Source organism: Sorex fumeus, unplaced genomic scaffold, assembly GCF_029834395.1.
Source record: "Sorex fumeus unplaced genomic scaffold, SorFum_2.1 ptg000044l, whole genome shotgun sequence".
Lineage (NCBI taxonomy): Eukaryota > Metazoa > Chordata > Mammalia > Eulipotyphla > Soricidae > Sorex > Sorex fumeus.
This window is the reverse complement of record NW_026606101.1, coordinates 38,157,831-38,177,400: the sequence shown is the minus strand read 5'-3', so window position 1 is coordinate 38,177,400 and position 19,570 is coordinate 38,157,831.

Here is a 19,570-nt window from a genome sequence, read left to right as displayed (position 1 = left end):
ATGAGATGGCTATGAAGAGAAAGAGTTATTTCACTGTAAGAAAGTAATGCAGTTTCTACAATTACATAAGTCTGCTCTGGAAGAGCCTTTGTTGAATAAGAAATGAATATCTGTGCTAACATTGTGGTGAACCTATTCAGTTTTCCAAACAAGTCAACTATCTCTCTGCAAAGGATAACCTCTGTATTAATAACAATTCATGGAAAATGTCAATATATGCACATTCACACTAACGAAAAAGACAATCTGGTTGAGTTTGTCTTGTGATGTGATCATGTTATTCAAGCATAAAAGGGTCCCCTTTTTGCATGTCACAAGAAAGATTATCAACCTATCAGATACTGAGCTATAAAGTTGATTGTCATATTTTTGAACTATTTGTGTCAGAAGCACTGCTCAGGCTTGTCAGATAAAAACAAAACAGAAAACAAGCAGAGAAACTGAATAGATGTCATCAGTGCAGTCCTTCATCTCTGAAACAACATTGTCGCCATGGTTATCACATTTTCTAGAAAAAAAAGCAGCAACAGATTTGGCATGAACATTATTTGAACTGAAAATTGCCTTCTCAGAAGTTCAAGAAATACTATTATTAGCATTTTTGTTTTCTGCTCTCTCCTGGTGATTTTAAATTAAAATAATTATAGAATTTCATTTTATGGTATTAGATTTAAAAACAAATACAAAAAATACTATCATAAATAATGAATTTTATTTTTGCCTTAGTGGTTGATGCAAATACTTCTGTTCAAAGGAAAGAAAGATTATTCATCAACTGTTTAACAACCAGAATATCTCCCAAGACACCAAAATTGCATATCAAAATAACATTATTATAGTAATAAAATTATTATAGTAATAGCATTATTATTATTATAAGGGGAAGTAATGGTAAATTGTTCAGAACAATAACTTTATTTGTAAATACCAGTGACTGGGTACTATATTGACAGGTCTTGTCTAGATGCATCAGTTCTCTAGTTAGTCCCACATCCATCTATCCTGACCCAACAACACATAAGTGACTTAGGATCACTCATTCATAGTAAATCAATTTCTTATCCCATATTCTATTTTAATCGCTCCAAGTTGCTGGGTGGGATCCTCTTCACCTTCTTATTGATTCTTCTGTCTTCTTACTTCTAAGATGATCTCCTCAGATATTGGGGTGTATATTGACTCCAGTTGCTGAACTCTTACCTTGTCTTGTCATTCAATCCTGTCCTCCTAATTCCGTATCTTGTATTGCTTGAATGCCTAGTGAAGTCTTAACACCAGGCACATCAACTTGTCAAACCAGGCTTGAATATGTGATTTCTTCCTAATCATGCTCTGCTCCATTAGTCCGATATTCTCCAACTCAGTAATAACAGTACATTTTTCTTTTTTAAAATATTTTAAAATATTTTTTAAATTATATTTTTAAAATGTTATTAAGTAGTCCACAATATATCATTACATTTAATATTCAAGGCAGAGTCTTACATTTAATATTCAAGGCAAAGTCTCCTGCCCCCTCATCAGGCTTTCTTCACCAGGACCCCATGGAGGGGGGCGGGTTGAGTTTCCCTTTAACCTCCAGCAGAGCCTCAGCAGCCGAAGACCTCCAGTACCCAGCCACAGCCACGCTCAAGGCAACTCTCCACATGCTCCAAGGAGCCTCACACATGAAGGAACCAGCAGAGGAGCCCAGGTGCTTGGATGCGAGGGTTGAGATCTCCATGCCTGCTCAGATTAGGACTGGGCCTCCTCCACCCAGCTCCCGCATTTTCCAGTAGCTAGGCAGTCACACCCACAAACTGCCCCCAGTGCCATGAAATCCCATCAATGGCCAAGATCCAGAGACTATTAAACAAAGCTCCTAGAAGCGGCCACATTCACGGCCATGAGACCTCTTATTGTCTTGTTCTCCTTTTCAGAGAACCCGGCAAGTTACCAAGAGTATCCTGCCCACACGACAGAGTCTGGCAAGCTCCTGTGGCATATTTAATATGCCAAAAACAGTAACAATGATGGATCTCATTCCTCTAACCCTGAAAGAGCCTCCAATGCGGCACCATTGGGAAGAACGAGTAAGGAGAGGCTGCTAAAATCTCAGGGCTAGGATGAATGCAGACATTACTGGTGCCCACTTGAGCAAATTTATGAATAATGGGATGACAGTGATAGAGTGCTACTCTATAATTAAGAGGTATTATAGAGTATTTATTTTATTTAGTTTATTTATTTATTTTTGGTTTAAGGGTCCCACCCGGCAATGTTCAGGGATTTCTCCTAGCTCTCTGCTTAAAGGTCAGTGCTGACAGTTTTCAGGAACCAGATTCAGTGCCAGAGATTGAACCTAAATTTACAAATGTGCAGGGAAAGCACCTTAAATCCTTGCTGTATAGCTCTTTTTTAAAAAATAAGTTTTACTGTATTACCATAAGACACAGTTACAAACTTGCATGATTATATTTCAGTCATACTATGCTGGAGCACCCATCCCTCCACCAATGTACATTTACCACCACCATTGATCCCAGTGTCCCACCAGCCATCCCCAACTCATCCCATTTTCTGCCTCTCTGGCAGGTACGATCCTTATTCTCTCTCTAATTTGGGGCATTATATTTGCAATAGAGACTCTAAGAGGTCATCATGTTTGGTCCTTGGTCTACTTACAGTACACATCTCCCATCCTGAGTGGTCCCTCCAATCATTTACTTAGTGGCTCCTTCTCCATCCCAACTGCCTTTTCCCACAGCAAGTGGGGCTGGCTCTCAAACCATGGCATAAACCTCCTGACCCATATAGCTATTGTCCTTAGGTGTTAGTCTCATATTATGCTACTTTATATTTCACAAATGAGTGCAGTCACTCTATGTCTATCCTTCTCTATATTGCTCATTTCATTTAGCAAGATACTCTCCATGTCCATACACTTTTATGCAAATTTTGTGATTTCATCTCTTCTAACAGCTGCACAGTATTCAATTATGTAGACGTACCAGATAATCTTTAACCAGTCATCTGTTCTCGGGTACTCAGGTATTTTCCAGATTCTGGCTATTGTGAACACTGCTACAATAAACATACAAGTGCACATGTCATTTCTACTGTCCCTTTTTGCCTTTCCGGGATAAATTCCCAGAAATGGTATTGGTGGGTCATATGGAAGCTCAATTTCTAGGTTTTGGAGGAATGTCCATAGAGTTTTCCCAAAAAGCTGGATCAGCCGGCATTCCTACCAACAATGAATGAGTCCCTTTCTCCCCCGCATCCATGCCAGCACTGGTTGTTCTTGTTCTTATTGATGCATGCCCGTTTCTGTGGTGTAAGTTGACACCTCATTGTTGTTTTGATTTGCATCTCTCTGATAATTAGTGATGTAGAGCATTTTTTTCATGTGTCTTTTTGGCCATTTGAATTACTTTTTTGAGGAAGCTTCTGTTCATCTCTTCTCCCCATTTTTGATGGCGTTAGAGGTTTTTTCTTGTAAAGTTCTACCAGTGTCTTATATATCATGGTATCATGGTCCTCCCGTTGTTCATCGATTTGCTGGAGTGGGCCCAGTAACGTCTCCATCATGAGACTTGTTACTGTGTTTGGCATATCGAGTACATCACGGGTAGCTTGCCAGGCTCTGCCGTGCGGGTGAGATACTCTCGGTAGCTTGCCAGGCTCTCCGAGAGGGGCGGAGGAATCGAACTCGGGTCGGCTATGTTGGCCATGTGCAAGGCAAACGCCCTACCACTGTGCTATCGCTCCAGCTATTAAGCCCATATCTGATGGGGATTGGGTAAATATTTTTTCCCATTCCATATGCTCTTTCTGCATTTTAGTCACTGATTATTTTGAGGTGCAGAAGCTTTTTAGTTTAATGTAGTCCCATTTGTTTATATTTATTTCCACTTGCTTGGCAGGTATAATATTTCTAGGAGCTTTTCTGTAGAGCCTTTAGGGTTCTCTAAGTATAGTATCATATCATCTGCAAATAGAGATAGCTTGACTTCCTCCTTTCCTATCTGGATGCCTTTGATATACTTCTCTTGTGTAAGTGCTATGACAAGTACTTCCAGTACTATATTGAATAGAAGTGGTAAGAGTGGGCAACCTTGTCTTGTTCCTGAACTTAGAGGGAAGGCTCTTAGCTTTTCCCCATTCAGAATAATGCTTGTGGTAGACTTGTGGTAGATGACTTTGACTATATTGAGGAAAATTCCTTCGACTCCCCTTTTGCTGAGAGTTTTTAATCATAAATCGATCCTTTATCTTGTCAAATGCCTTCTCTGAATCTATTAATGTGATCATATGATTTTTATCTTTCCTTTTATTGTTATGGTGTATTATGTTGTTTGAATTGCAATGTTCAAACCATCCTTGCGTTTTTGGCATGAATCCTACTTGATCATGGTGTATTTTCTCAAAGAATGAGCTCTTGATTTCACTGATCTTACAGATTGGTTTCTGTGGGTTTCCATGTCGTTAATTTCTGTTCTAAGTTTTGTTATTTATTTCTTTCTTCATGGTTTGGGCTCCTTTTGATGGTCCTTTTCTAAGATATTGAGCTGTGAAGTCCAGTTATCTATGTTGCCCTTTCTTCATTCCTGAGTAATGCTTGCAGAGCTATGAATTTTCCCCTTAATACTGCTTTAGCTGCTTCCCATAGGTTATGGTAGATCGTGTCTTCATTCTCCTTTGTTTCCAGGTATCTTTTGATTTCTTCCTTGATTTCCTCCCTGACCCACTCGGTTTTTTTTATTAAAATTTTTTTAATAGTGAGACATCATGAGGTACAGTTGAAGACTTACACATTTTTGTGCTTGGGTTTCAATTATACAAAGATCAAATACCCATCCCTCCACTGGTGCCCATTTCCCACCACCACGGATCCCAGTATCCCTCCCACCCCCCATCCCCCCATCCCACCCTGCCTCTGTGGCAGGGCATTCCCTTTTGTTCTCTCTCTCTCTCTCTCTTATTGGGTGTTGTGGTTTGCAAAAGAGGCAATGGTGACAATCATGTTTAGTCTATAGTCTACTTTCAGCATGCTTCTCCTATCCTGGGAGTATCCTCCCAACACCTTTACTTGGTGTTCCCCTCTTTATCTGAGCTCCCTTTCCCCCTAGTATGTGGACCCACTCGTTTTTTAATTTCCAGATGTTTGATTTTGTTCTCTAAGTTTGTGTGTGATTAACTTCTATCTTTAGTGCATCATGGTTTGAAAAGTTAGTTGATAAAATTTCTATCTTCCTGATTCTGTTGAGGTATGCTTTGTGACGCAGCACATGGTCTATTTTGGAAAATGTTCTGTGTGCACTGGAAAGGAAAGTGTATTCTTTCTTTTTAGGATGCAGAGTCCTGTGTAGATCTATTAGCCCTCTCTTCTATTTCTTCCTTCAAAGCCAGTGTTAGCTTGCTGAGTTTTATTTTAGTTGATATTTCTAGAAGTGATAAGGCAGTACTGAAATCTCTGACTACTACTGTGTTGTTAGCAATATCCTCCTTAAAATCTGGCAGCAGTTGTTTTAAGTATTTAGCCGGTCCCTCATTAGGTGCGTATACATTTAGCATGTGATTTCTTCCTACTGTTCATATCCCTTTATTAGTAAAAAATGGCCTTCGCTGTCCCTCCCAATCTTTTTCTGATTCTATTTATTAGGGATCTCTCTTGCTCATTCCTTGTGAGTCTTGCTAGTGGTTTTTCGATCTTGTTTATTTTCTCAAAGAACCAGGTCTTGGTTACACTGATATTTCGGATTGTTTTTTGGGTTTCCATGTCATTGATTTCTACTCTAATTTTTATTATTTATTTCTTCCTGTCTGGTTTGGGCTCCTTTTGTTGTTCATTCTCCAAGATCTTAACTGTGAGGTTAAGTTATTTACGTGGCCCACTCTTCCTTCCTAAGGAATGCTAGTAGACCTGTAAACTTTCCTCTTAACACTGCTTTTGCTTTGTCCTATAAATTCTGGTAACATTATTCTTCATTCTCATTAGCTTCCTGGAATCTTTTGATTAACCCTATGATTTCCTTTCTAAGCCACTTGTTATTCAGTAGTGAGCTGTTTAATTTCAGGTGTTTGGTTTGTATTTCTGTTTCTGCATGTGATTTACTTCGATTGAAAATCGAACTGCATCATGGTCTGAAAAGATCGTTGATACAATTTCTATGCTCTTGACTTCATGGAGGTATGTTTTGTGGACTAGTGTGTGGTCTATCTTGGAGAATGTCCCAGGTGCATTTGAGAAGAATATGTGTTCAGCCTTTTGGGGATGAAATGTCTTATGTATATATTGACCAGACCTCTGTCTTCCATTTCTTCCCTCAGATAAAGTATATCCTTGCTGAGCTTGAATTTTTTTGATCTGTCGAGAGGTGATAAAGGTGGTGTTAAAATCTCCAACTATTATTGTGTTGCTATCAATGTCTTTCTTCAAGTTTACTCACAGCTGTTTTAGGTATTTTGCTGGTTTCTCATGCATACATTTATTTTTTTATGTAGCAGTACTGCTATTTATTCAGCCAGTGATTAGCTGATTGAATAGTGCATGATCTCCACCTTACTTTTTTTCATTTTTTATAATTTTATTTATTGAATCACCGTGAGAGCAGTTACAAAGCTTTCAGGTCTAAGTCTTGGTCATACAATGAAACACCCATTCCTTCACCAGTGCCCATTCTCCACCACCAAAAACCCTAGTATAGCCGCATCCCATACCTTCCCCCTACCTGTGGGGCAGATGATTTCCACATTACTTTCTCTACTTTGATTACATTAAGTATTTTGACACCAGACCCACCATTATTATTTGAGATTTTACCCCAATACTCAGATCTGCTGAAAAGGCAACAGTAGACAATTTGTTTTCTATTGCTGGTTATGAATAACATATGATGTCGCGTGGCTACAGTAGTGGCTGTGTGATTTTGAAATTTCAAAATTTTAACACTTAAATCTGTAGGAGTTTCTGCTAAAACCTGCTGGGTTCCGAGATTTGCTCCTGAGTCTCTGGGATCATGGCCGTTAAGCAGCTTGATCAGGAGCCAGAAAGGCCGTTCGTGGGCAATGACTTGGGGTCTCGTTGGGGTGGGGAGGACAGGACCGGCTCCACCCCCATCCTGTGAGGCCCAACATGCATACTCACTGCGAGCCCAAGCCTGACTGTCCAATGGCCTCAGGAGGATGGCGGCCACTGAGCCACCAAGGGGGAGCAGGCAGAAGGACAGTACCCTTTCCCCCGTGGGGTGGCCCAGTGACAGTAACCTACTGCGGAGTCCAGACACATTTCTGCAAAAGCTGCTGAGCTTTGAGATTTCTTTCTGAATCTCTGGGATCATGGCCATTAAGTAGCTTGATTAGGAGCCAGAGATGCCATTCATGGGCAACGACTTGGGGTCTCGTTGGGGTGGGGAGGACAAGACTGGCTCTACCCCCATCTCATGAGGCCCAAAATGTCTCATCACTGTGGGCCCAAACCTGACTGTCCAATGGCCTCTGGAGGATGATGGCCACCGAGCCGCCAAGGGAGAGCAGGCGGAGGGACAACACCCTTTCCCCCCTGGGGTGGCCTGGTGACAATAACCTACTGTGGGGTCTGGACGTGTTTCTGCCAAAAGCCGCTGGGTTTCGAGATTTGTTTCTGAGTCTCTGGGATCATGGCCATTAAGCAGCTTTATCAGGAGCCAGAAAGACTCTTCGTGGGCGATGACTTGGGGTCTTGTTGGGATGGGTAGGACAGGACCAACTCCACCCCCATACCATGAGGCCCGACAAGTTTCATTACTGTGGGCCCAAGCCTAACTGTCCAATGGCCTCTGGAGGATGACGACCACTGGACCGCTTAGGGGAACAGGCCAAGGCATGAAGCCTATTCCCACCTGGGTTGGCCCAGCACTGGTAAACTACTGCAGGGACCGGACGCATTTCTGCCTAAGCTGCTGGGTTTCGAGATTTGTTTCTGAGTCTCTGGGATCATGGCCATTAAGCAGTTCAATCAGGAACCACAGAGGCTATGCCTCCAATTATATAGCTAAGCAAGAGGTGGTTTGTGGGTGTGTTTCTCACATACTTAACTTTTGGCCGTTTACTTTTTTGGTAAACTTTGCCCCAAGTTTTTGGGGTCTGGCCAAAGGCACAGCAGCAATTTTTGGGTATCTGGAAGTCTGAAGGCGTCATCAGGCTGCTGATGCACTCGCCTCAGATGTTCAGATTGACCTGCTGGTGGCACCATACCCCCTACATGCATATAAATTTAGGAGTGTGAGTTCTTCCTGGTGTACAGATCCTTTGCTCATTATGAAATAACCCTCACTGTCTCTTGTAACCTTTTTCAGTCTGAAGTCTATGTGGCCTGATATTAGTATGGCCACTCCCACTTTTTTGAGGGAGTGTTTACCTTGTAGGTTTGTTTTCCATTCTTTTCCTTTGAGTTTGTGTTTGTTATGTCTATTCAGATGTGTTTCTTCCAGGCAGCAGAATGTTGGATTCATTTTAGTATCCATCCTGTCAGTCTGTGGCTATTAATTAGTGCATTTAGCCCATTGACATTGAGAAATATTATTCTTATGGGGTTTTGCCCATTTTTCTGTCAAAGTTGTGTATATTCGAGGGGCTTGTCCTTTATTAAAGTAGCCTATTTTGTTGCTATTGTAACCATGGTTTTGAGGCTATGAAGTTCCTGAGTTGTGGTTTGTCTGTTAAACTGTGTGTTGTTCCTTATGATATGAATGAGAGTCTACCTGGATAAAGTATTCTAGGTGAGGCATTTTTTTCATTAAGTTTGTTCACTATATCCCACCACTGTCTTCGGGCCATTAGAGTTTCATCAGACAGGTCTGCTGTAAATCTTAAGGATGTTCCTTTATAGGTGGTTTCTTTCTTTAATCTTGCTGTTTTCAGAATATTATCTCTGTCTATGATTTTTGTCATTCTAGTCAGGAAGTATCTTGGAGTAATTTTATTTGGATTTCTTTTTGCTGGTACCCTTTGGACATCCTGGATCCAGTCCCATGTGCTCTTTCTTCATCTCTGGGAACATCTTAACAATTATACCTTTGATAGTTTCTTAATCAGGGTTTTCTTCATGTCCCTCTGGGACTCCAGTGATTCTTATGTTATTCCTTTTGGCTTCAACCTGATTTTCTCTTGACATTTTTTGGTTTATTTTGAGGCTCTTTTTTCATTTTCTGCTATTGTCTGGAAATTCTCTGCTCCTCATCTTGGAGCTCACTGATTCTGTCCTCAGCAACCGTTACTCTGCTGCTGAGGCCTTTCACTGAGTTTTTCATTTCACCTACCACATTTTTTAGGTCTGTCATTTCTGCTTGTATTTTTGTCTGCATTTTACTTACCTCCACTTTCATATCCTCTTTGTTTTATCAGCAGTGTGATCCATTGCTTCCTTGAGCTTCTTATACATCCTTAAATGCTCCATTTTAAACTCCTTATTTGAGTGGTTATAGAGTTCATTGTTACTGTTTGAATCATCTGGGCTAGCAACTTCAACCATTAAGCTTGGTGAGTTTCTTCATTGTTTTACCATAGTGACCTTTGCGTTTTGGAGTATTTTCTCTTGCTGTATGTTTTTGGCCCCTGCACTTGGGCTATCTTTGTGTGTTGCTGTGGTTTATTGATAGGTATGTGAGGCCTGAATTAACTAGTACTTTAAATGTGGGGTGCAGAGAAAATAAGTTCTTTACATGGACACTAGTGTGTTCTTGTAGTTTTGTTATTAGGGGTTTAAAGGGTATGCTGGATGAGTAGATTGGGGGTAGGAGGTGACGCTAGGGGTCCACACACCAGATGGAGGAAATAAGGTCGGTACTGGAGGGGTGGCAACTGGGAGGGGAGTGCAGGTCCGGAGAAATGCTGGGAGTTTTCCTTGGGGTCCCTACTCTATCTCTTCAGGTTCAGTATTGGTGACCTTTTATGTAACGAGGGCAGAGTCTGTGTGCAAGGGATTGAACTTTGATTTCATTATTTCCCTAAGTGTACTCTTAATAGCGTTCACAGACAAAAGTGAGGGTGCTCCTGGGATCTTTGTTTAACACAAATTTAAGAGGAGCGGCATCTGCATATATCTAAATCATTAGAGCTAATGTTATTATAAGATAGGATCCAAACTAAAATAATTAAATCTAAAATAAGTTTATTAAAGACAAAGGGTGGGTGGAGGGACACTTGGTTCATTGGTGGAGGGAGGTGAACACTGTTGGTGGAATTGGAGTTTGAACATAGTATGCCTGAAACTCTATAATTGATTTTGTAAACTTCGGTGCCTAAATTAAAACAAAATTTATTTTTTCCCATTCCATGGACTCTCTCTGTATTTGGTCACTGTTTCTATTGAGATGCAGAAGTTTCTGATAATGAGAGGCCATTATGTCTGGTCCTTTATCTACTTTCAGCACACATGTCCCATCCTGAACAATCCCTAGAACCATCATTGACTTTGTGATCCCTTCTCTATCCCAGCTGCCTTCTCCCCCAGCACATGAGGCAGGCTTAAAACCATGGAGCAATCTTCCTGGCCTTGTCCTTGGGTGTTAGTCTCATATTATGATATTTCATATTCTACAAATGAGTGCAGTCATTGTATGTCTGTATCTCTCTTTCTGAGTCATTTCACTTAGCATGATACGCTCGATGACCATCCACTTACAAGCAAATTTCATTATTTCATCTTTCCTACACAGTTCCATTGTGTAAATGTACCAAAGTTTCTTTAACCAGTCATCTGTTCTCAGGCACTTGGATTTTTCCAGATTCTGGCTATTGTAATCAGTGCTGGAAAATGTACAGTGGTAGAGGGATGGGCGTCTAATCATTGTATAACTGAAACTCAAACATGAAAGTTTGTAACTGTAGCCTTTGGTGATTCAATTAAAAAATAATAAAAAATAATTTCGAAGAGAGGTTAGTTTATTGCAGGATTCTCCACACTTTTTGTACACCATTTGTATGCCATTGTCTCCAGAAATGAATAGCTTGAATTTAATAAATATATGTTGTGCATAATAACATAATGTGTATACATCTCAAGTAGGGAATATCATTGTGCGTATGTCTCAATGTAGAAATACTTTATTTAGCGTTACCTAGTCTGACTGTCATATTCTTCATAGAACTCCGTGGTGAAAAGAACATTAGTTGAGCAACACTATTCTGTTTGGTTATGTTAGGGGAGACATGTTGCAGTCAAATGAATACTATCCCACCTTTGCTGAGCTCTGCCATTCAATATCAGCATATTCTGCAACACTTATAGAAACATATGCAGAAGGCTTTTTTTAAGCCGAAGGCAGTAAAAATATTATTGATAACTATAGGATCTATCCCAAATAACCTCATATTTTTAAAGAATTTGCATTTTTCAGGATCTTGACATTAACCAGCACTTAATAAATGCTCAATAAAGTCACAACTAAATAGTTACTGATGGGAGATTAGAAGTTTTAACTAAAGGTATTGCCTTTGTCATTTTCCTCAAGCATTTGAGAGAGAAACTGCTGTAGAGTCACTCATTAGCTATTGGTAACTGCAGCTGGTAACTCCATAGGACGATTAATTGACTCAAACTGTGTTGTTTCTCATAGACTACAGAATTGTCAACTCATTCTACAATCCTTTGGGGGTTGTCATGTTCAAGCTCAGACCCACTTCTTTCTTTCAGAATCCCTGCCAGGTCGTTTGATGGCAAACTCATTCCACACAAACTGGGAATAATTTCAGGTTACACAAGAGAAAAGATGTGAGTCAGGGATGGTTCTGGATGAGAAAATATCTATTTGACTCAAACACCTTCCTTGCAAGCTTGAGGCTTGGGGATTCAATTCCTGGTTCTGTCCTCAGGCAAGAAATGTAGTTGCTGCACCTCTATTCTCTGGACTCCTCACTGCTGCGTCAGAGTATTCAATTTGCAGTGGATATCCTGGTGTGTGCAAGCACTAACACTCCTATGTGTAACCATCAGTGAGCAGAACAATCACGTGTGCACATCTCACACCTCCCATCACAGCTACAGAGAGAGAGGGAATGAAAAACAGATACTCAAGAGATTATTCATTATGAAACAATCATACTTTGAAGTTAATAAAGAAAAAGATTTGGAAAGCAGAAGAGATCAACAATGTGGCCATTTCAGAGTATCCAATGTTATTTATTTAATTATCCAACCGCAATTTTCCAGAAGCTGTGAGACCTACAATCTGAAGCTCCTGTTGATAAAGTGGGATTTTTCTCTCCCTTATCCCCATAATCTAGGGAAAAGTAGTTTGTTTCAAAATTACCCAAGACCAAGGTTTGGGATGAAGGGGGGCTAGAACTTATCACAGGAGCACAGCTAACATCCAGTCTCCATGTCAGGTCTTAGGTGGTATCCTGGACATGTTCTTTCAAACATCCTATGGCATTTCCAAGAAAATTATAGGGCACTGAAGAACCTGTTCTTCAACCCTCTAGTGGTATAGATAGATAACACAGAAGCCCAGTGGGTAACCCCCAAAGAATATGGGTTAATTTGTATTGACAGCTTTGCATTGATAAAGGTTTATTGCTAAATCCCAACCCCAAAGCCTAGAACTGGGATAAAGTAGAATTGGGATAAGGATACAATAGTTGATAAATTAAATTTTAAAAGCAATCAGGGTCAGAGAGCTAATATTGAGATGGGTAGTGGGTGTTTGACTTGCCATTGTTCAGTCCTCGGCATCACATACAGTCCTCCAAGCAATACCAGAAATGGCTCCTGAGCACAGAGCCAGAAGTAAACTCTGAGGAGCACCTGGTGTGACCCAACTCCTTGCCCCTTCCCCACTGCCGCAAATAAACCCCACAAATATTTGATGCCCACACACCAAGAAATAATCAGAAAATATGACTACATTTTCTGTCTTTAACACAGGATTAACACAGCTGCCTCTACCTTTTTGGGGGATTGTTGGAGCTAAGGAGACATTATATCCTGGGAAGCCATTCCCAACCTTGTTTGTGGGGCCATACAGTGCTGAGGACTGAACCCTGAACCCCTACACACGTGTCCAGATCTCTGGGCTATGTCCCCAGTCTCAGGACCTATCAGTTTTCAAACTACATCAGGTCACTTGATGGCAAACTCATTCCACACAAACTGGGAATAAGTTCAGGTTGCACAAGAGAAAAGATGTGAGAAAAGAATACAGATGGTTCTGGAGGAGAGAATATCTATTTGATTCAAACACCTTCCTTGCAAGCTTGAGGCTTGGGGGTTCAATTCCTGGTTCTGTCCTCAGGCAAGAAATGCAGTTACTGCACTTCTGTTCTCTGGACTGCTCACTGCTGCTGTCAGAGTATGCAATTTGCAGTGGATATCCTGGTGTGTGCAAGCACTAACACTCGTGTGTGTAACCACACTGTATGACGGAACAGTCTCAAACTGTGAGTCTTCTTGATAAATAATCACTGAAAGTAATCTCGACTTTCCCCTTTTCCTTCAAAGCAGCCCTGTCAGAGCATCTTGTCAATAGCTGCCTTCCCTCTCTCACCTCTCATACAGTAGTCCACAGATCACCAGGTGATCATTGCCACCCGCTATCCTTGGCTCTGTCATTGATCAGGGGTGTCCCCTTTTCTTTTTTTTTTCATTTTTTTTCTTTTTTTATTAGTGAAAAACCATGAGGTACAGTTATAGGCTTACAAATTTTGTGCTTGGGTTTCAGTTATACAATGATCAAGTGCCCATCCCTCCACCAGTGCCCGTCATCCATCCCCATGGGTCCCAGTATCCCCCCCTCATCCCCCCCCCGTCCCATCCTGCCTCTGTGGCAGGGTATTCCCCCTTGTTCTCTCTCTCTTCTTTTGGGTACTGTGTTTTGCAAGAGAGGCTTTGAGTGGCAATCATGTTTGGTCTATCGACTACTTTTAGCATGCTTCTCCCACCTTTTCCCTTTTCTAACCCAGTTCCATCACTAGACCACTGCTCCAAGACTGAGTCTTCAAAGCAGTACAAAACTCTTCACAAACGGAACAATTTTCTACTGTGTTCAGTTATTTGGATTCATTCCAATTCTTTCTATCTCTAAAAGTAGGAATCTCTAAAAAAAAAGTGTCAGTCCCCAACAATAGCCGAGATAAATACCAGGAGGTTTACTCCATGGCTTGGAGGCCAGATTCACACTCTAGGGGTAAAGGCAGCCCAGATGTAGAAGGGAGCACCAAATGGGGGGTGTTGGGAGGATCCCCCAAGGATGGGAGAAGCATGCTGAAAGTATACTCTAAACAGAACATGATTGCCACTCAATGCCTCTTTTGGAAACCACAGCACCCAGAAGGAGAGAGAGAACAAAAGGGAGTGCCCTTCCACAGAGGCAGAGTGAGATAGGGGGATGAGGGGGGTGGGAGGGATACTGGGATTAGTGTGGTGGAGAATGGGCACTGGTGGAGGGATGGGTACTCGATGATTGTACAACGGAAACCCAAGCACAAAAATTTGTAAGTATACACCTGTACCTCATGGTGTTTCACTAATAAAAATTTTAAAAATAAATAAAAAATAAAAAAGTGTCATTCTCATATTATGTTAATTTATATTCCACAAATGAGTGCAGTCATTCTATGTCTGTCCATCTCTTTCTGACTCATTTCACTTATCACAATACCCTCCATGATCATCCGCTTATAAGCAAATTTCATGACTTCATCTAACAGCTGCATGGTATTCCATTGTGTATATGCACCATAGTTTCTTGAACCAATCGTCTATTTTTGGGTTCTTGGGTTGTTTCCAACTTCTAGCTATTCTGAACAGTGCTGCAACGAACACTCAGGTGCAGGTGTCATTTCTATTGTGCTTTTCTTGCCACCTCAGGATATATTCCCAGAAATCTCACGGAACTTCTTAGGATTCTGGACTAATCAGGGACACTTGAACATGGTTTTTATTGATGATTCTAATGGCAGGTGACTCAGTAGATCTAAAGCTTAGAGAAGCTTTCTGTGTAGTTTTTTTCTGCATGTTCTCATTGTTCCAAGAGAAGACCTCCAGTCAGAGAGTGTGTCCACACTGTACTATAAGTGGGAAGGAGGTGGCCGTCCTCTGTGCTCACCTGTTTCTAAAAAAAAAAACGTTTTCCAGGGCTCTCAGAAAGACCTTTCTGTATAGGCCACTGTTGAGGATGGTTTATATGCAACCCCTTAGCAGACACTAAGAAATGTTCTTACCAAACATATAAAATTATGATTATGATAGCAAGAAATGTGAGGGAAAAGTTTTACTTATGTAAACGTAAATAACAATGGCTAATACCATCGGCCAAGTGTTCTCATAGTAATGGATCACTTATCACTTAATCACTTAATCCCCGTTATTCATCAATTTACTCGAGCGGGTGCCAGTAACGTCTCCATTCATCCCGGTTGCGTGCTAGCGTAGCCCAATGGTATCTGTTTGTTCTAGGAACATGCAGAGCCTCAAACCGATTATTCAGGGTCTTGACGAAGAAGTCTGACCATCTTGTAGGTGGGCGTCCACGTGATCTTTTGATGTCCCGTGGAATCCAATCAGTAATGGCTCTAGTCCAGCAGTTGTCTGTAAACCTCATTACGTGTCCAGCCCATCTGATTTTTGATGTCTTAGCAAATGAGACAGTGTCCCTGATTCTTGAGCGTTGATGAAGATCAGAACTCCGGATTCTCTCATTTGAGTGAATCGTGATATTCCAAGCATAGCTCTTTCGATTCCTCTTTGAGAGACCCGAATAGCGTTCTCATCCTGTTTTCGCAGGGTCCAGGTCTCTGAGGCATATGTTAATGCAGGAAGAACAGTGGAATCAAAGAGATGTGCTCGTAGCTGGAGGTTCTTTGTCTTTTTAGTTATTTCTTCAACGTTCTTGAAGGCATTCCAAGCCGCTCTCTTCCTCCTGCGCAACTCAGGTGCCAGGTCATTCATTATGTTGATTTCTCGACCTAGGTATACATAACTGTTGCATCCGGAGATGGTGGTTCCATTGAGAGCGAATGGAGCGTCAGGAACAAGGCTGTTTCTCATAAACATTGTCTTCTTAAGATTCAGCTGTAGTCCGACCTTTCCACATTCATGGTCAAAGTCGTTCAGCATTTGTGCCGCTTGGCTGATGTTTGGTGTTATTAGAACGATGTCATCAGCAAAGCGGAGGTGGTGTAGTAATGGATAGACCTTGATTATCTCATGTTATAGAAAATTCAATAATCCAAAAAGAATTCAAAAATCCATAGTAATGGATAGACCTTGATTATCTCATGTTATAGAAAATTCAAACAGGCAGCTGCTTTGTTCATTAACCACACAATGTGAAGATATTTTTGAGGCTTTTCTATGATTCTCTCAGCTGTGCCCTTTCAATGGATACTGACTTTGCATCTTCAAATATATTAACCAAAGGACAGCAAAGAGATGTTTCCTCACCTGTGCCATATTTTGGTTAGAGAGAAAAATCTTTCCCAGAGTACTTACCCAACTTTCCTCTAGTTCCATTGAGCAAGCTCAGATACATCTCTAGGGCTGAGCGAAAGGATGGCTGGGAAACTGTATTTGGCCTTTCCAAAGTAGGCGGTATACTTTTGTCAGCAGAAAGAAAGGCAGGGATAGTTTTTTATTAGGCATCATAGCATTAATGAACTAACTTTGAGAATTATAAGTATTCAGGTAGAGAGATACCTCAGAAATGGTGCTCATTTAACAGAGGATCATACGAAATCTAGTTTGTACTTATTTACTCTCTTATATCGGACCCAAACCAACCCCCTTGGTTTATTACTAAACTCTGATGGTCAAAAAAAGATAGTACAGTTCAAACTGTTTCATACTTTTGGGCTATATTCTGTTATTCTTCATCTGGGCCTATTTTCTTGCTGAAGGAAACAGATCCTTTTTTTTTCCAACTACAAGTCAGGACAACCATGAAATCAGATCACTAAAGATTTCCCTTTCAGATGGACTTCAGAGAAAACTGTAGAGTTTGGCCAAGAATGGCTCAGCTGACCATGAGAATGAATGGTAGTTTTGATTCTAGACCTGGAAGCTTTCCTACGAATCACTATTCAGGGCCTCTGTAGGTCATTAATACCAATTGCACTATCCTGATCTTTGCAGATTGATGTGGTTTCACTGGTAAAAAGTCACCATTTTGCCTGACATATCTGCATTTTCATATCTGACTTTCTCTTAGCAGACTCAGACCTTCAACCCTTTTAGTCTAGGCGTTAATATAACCATTATTGAGAATTTGGTGAGATGCAGGAGATGATGTATAGATGACTTATTAGGTGTGGGGTTAAATCACACAGTAGATATTCATGGTAACTTCCTTTGAGAACTCTGGGGAGAAGAGTGGGAGTTACTGACTAATAAAAGAGGCATAGTGTCAACTCTCCTCAAGACTATGTAACTTCTCAAAGACATGCCATCTAGGACTTGACAGAAGTCTCATTTTATACACAGATTTTCACAGTATGGCCATCTTCTTCCTTGGATAATTGGTGGAAATTTGAAAAATAATGGTTAAAAATTATATATCTTTCCAAGGGTTCCATGAACCCATGAGGGGTTCATATGGTACTATATGTGTATATACCTAGGTATTAAATAAACATTATATAGTGCATCTGTGTGTGAATATGGACAAAACTATGAATGTGTTTGTGTGTGCACCAGATAAGCAACCAGAAAATCCTCATAGTGTAGTCACTTGAGTATTATACAGAATATAAGTAATATTCAGACAGGGATTCTCAAGAATAGGGTGAAACAAGGCAGAATAAGAGAGTTCTTTATAGTCTTACCAAAGCCCCATTAAGAGAAAAGCAACTACTAAACCAATGAAATATTAACTGATATTCATTGATGCACAGTTAGCCACAGTTTGATCCTATTCCCTCCTAGATAACAATATCCAATATGCTCAACAACAGGCCTTTTCACTGATCTTACACATGCTCATCTACAACTAGCCTCCATTAAATTTTTCTTTTTATTTTATTACTTATCTTAAGTGCCAAGGATAGAACCCAGGGCTCACACATGCCAGTCAGGTGCTGTACTCCTGAGCTATAAGGCCTGAACCTCTAAGCCATGCTTAGAATCACCTAATAAGTTTTTCCTGTGAGAAACACTTTTCAGCAATCTCTTATTGAGATCCCAGTATGTGCTCTCTCTATAAAAAGTTAAATAAAGCTTACTTTGACTTCAGATGTCCCCAGAATCTTTAGTTAGGCTGATGGTGTTTGTAATAAGAAATACACATGCATGTGTGTGCACGCATGAACACACACACACACACAAACCACACACAAACACACACAAACCACACGTGAAACAACACAGCATTTTATTTATTTATTTATTCATTTATTTATGGGTTTAGCTGTTTTAGCAGCACATTTTATTATATTACATCTATTTTTTTTAGTGAAACACCATGAAGCACAGTTTTAGACTTACAAACTTTCGTGCTTGGGTTTCAGTTATACAATGATCAAGTACCCATCCCTCCACCAGTGCCCATTCTCCATGGCCAATGATCCCTGTAGCCCTCCCACCCCCCTACCTCATTCCCCCCGCCCCGATCCCACCCCGCCTCTGTGGCAGGGCATTTACTTTTGCTCTCTCTTTCCTTTAAGGTGTTGTGGTTTGCAATACAAGTATTGAGTGGCCATCATGTTCTGTCTATAGTCTACTTTCAGCACACATCTCGCTTCTCGAGCAAATCCTACAAACATCCTTTACTTGGTGTTCCCTTCTCTATCTGAGCTGCCTTTTCCCCCTGTATGTGCTGCCAGTTTCCATGCCAGGAGAAGACCTCCTGGTACTTATCTCAACTATTCTTCGGTGTTCATCTCCCATTCTGTTACTTTATATTCCTCAGATGAGTGCATTATTTCTATGTATGTCCCTCTCTTTCTGGCTCATTTCACTTAGCATGATAATTGTATGTAAATTGTATGACTTGTATGTAACCACTTGTATGTAAATTTCATGACTTCATCTTTCTAACAGCTGCATAGTATTCCATTATGTAGATGTACCAAAGATTCTTTAACCAGACATCTGTTCTTGGGCACTCGGTTTTTTTCCAAATTTTGGCTATTTTGAACAGTGCAGCAATGAACATACAAGTGTAGATGAGATGTCATTTCAACTGTCCTTTTTTGCCTTTCCGCAATATGTTCCCAAGAGTGGTATTTCTGGGTCAAATGGGAGCTCAATTTGTTTACTCAACTTTTATTTGCTCATAGTTTATCCTTACAATCAGCCAAAATTCATTCATATGATAATTTCAAGCAATGCAATTAGATGTAGAAGAAATTTGCACTTTATTATAATTTATAATCCATTATGGGCTGGAGTGATAGCACAGCGGGTAGGGCGTTTTCCTTGCAAGTGGCCAAAATGGCTGACCCGAGTTCGATTCCTCCTCCCCCTCTTGTAGAGTCTGGTAAGCTACCGTGAGTATTTTGCCCGCATGGCAAAGCCTGGCAAGCTACCCGTAACGTATTTGATATTTCAAACACAGTAACAATTGTCACAATGGAGATGTTACTGGGCCCGCTCAAGCAAATCGATGAACAACAGGAG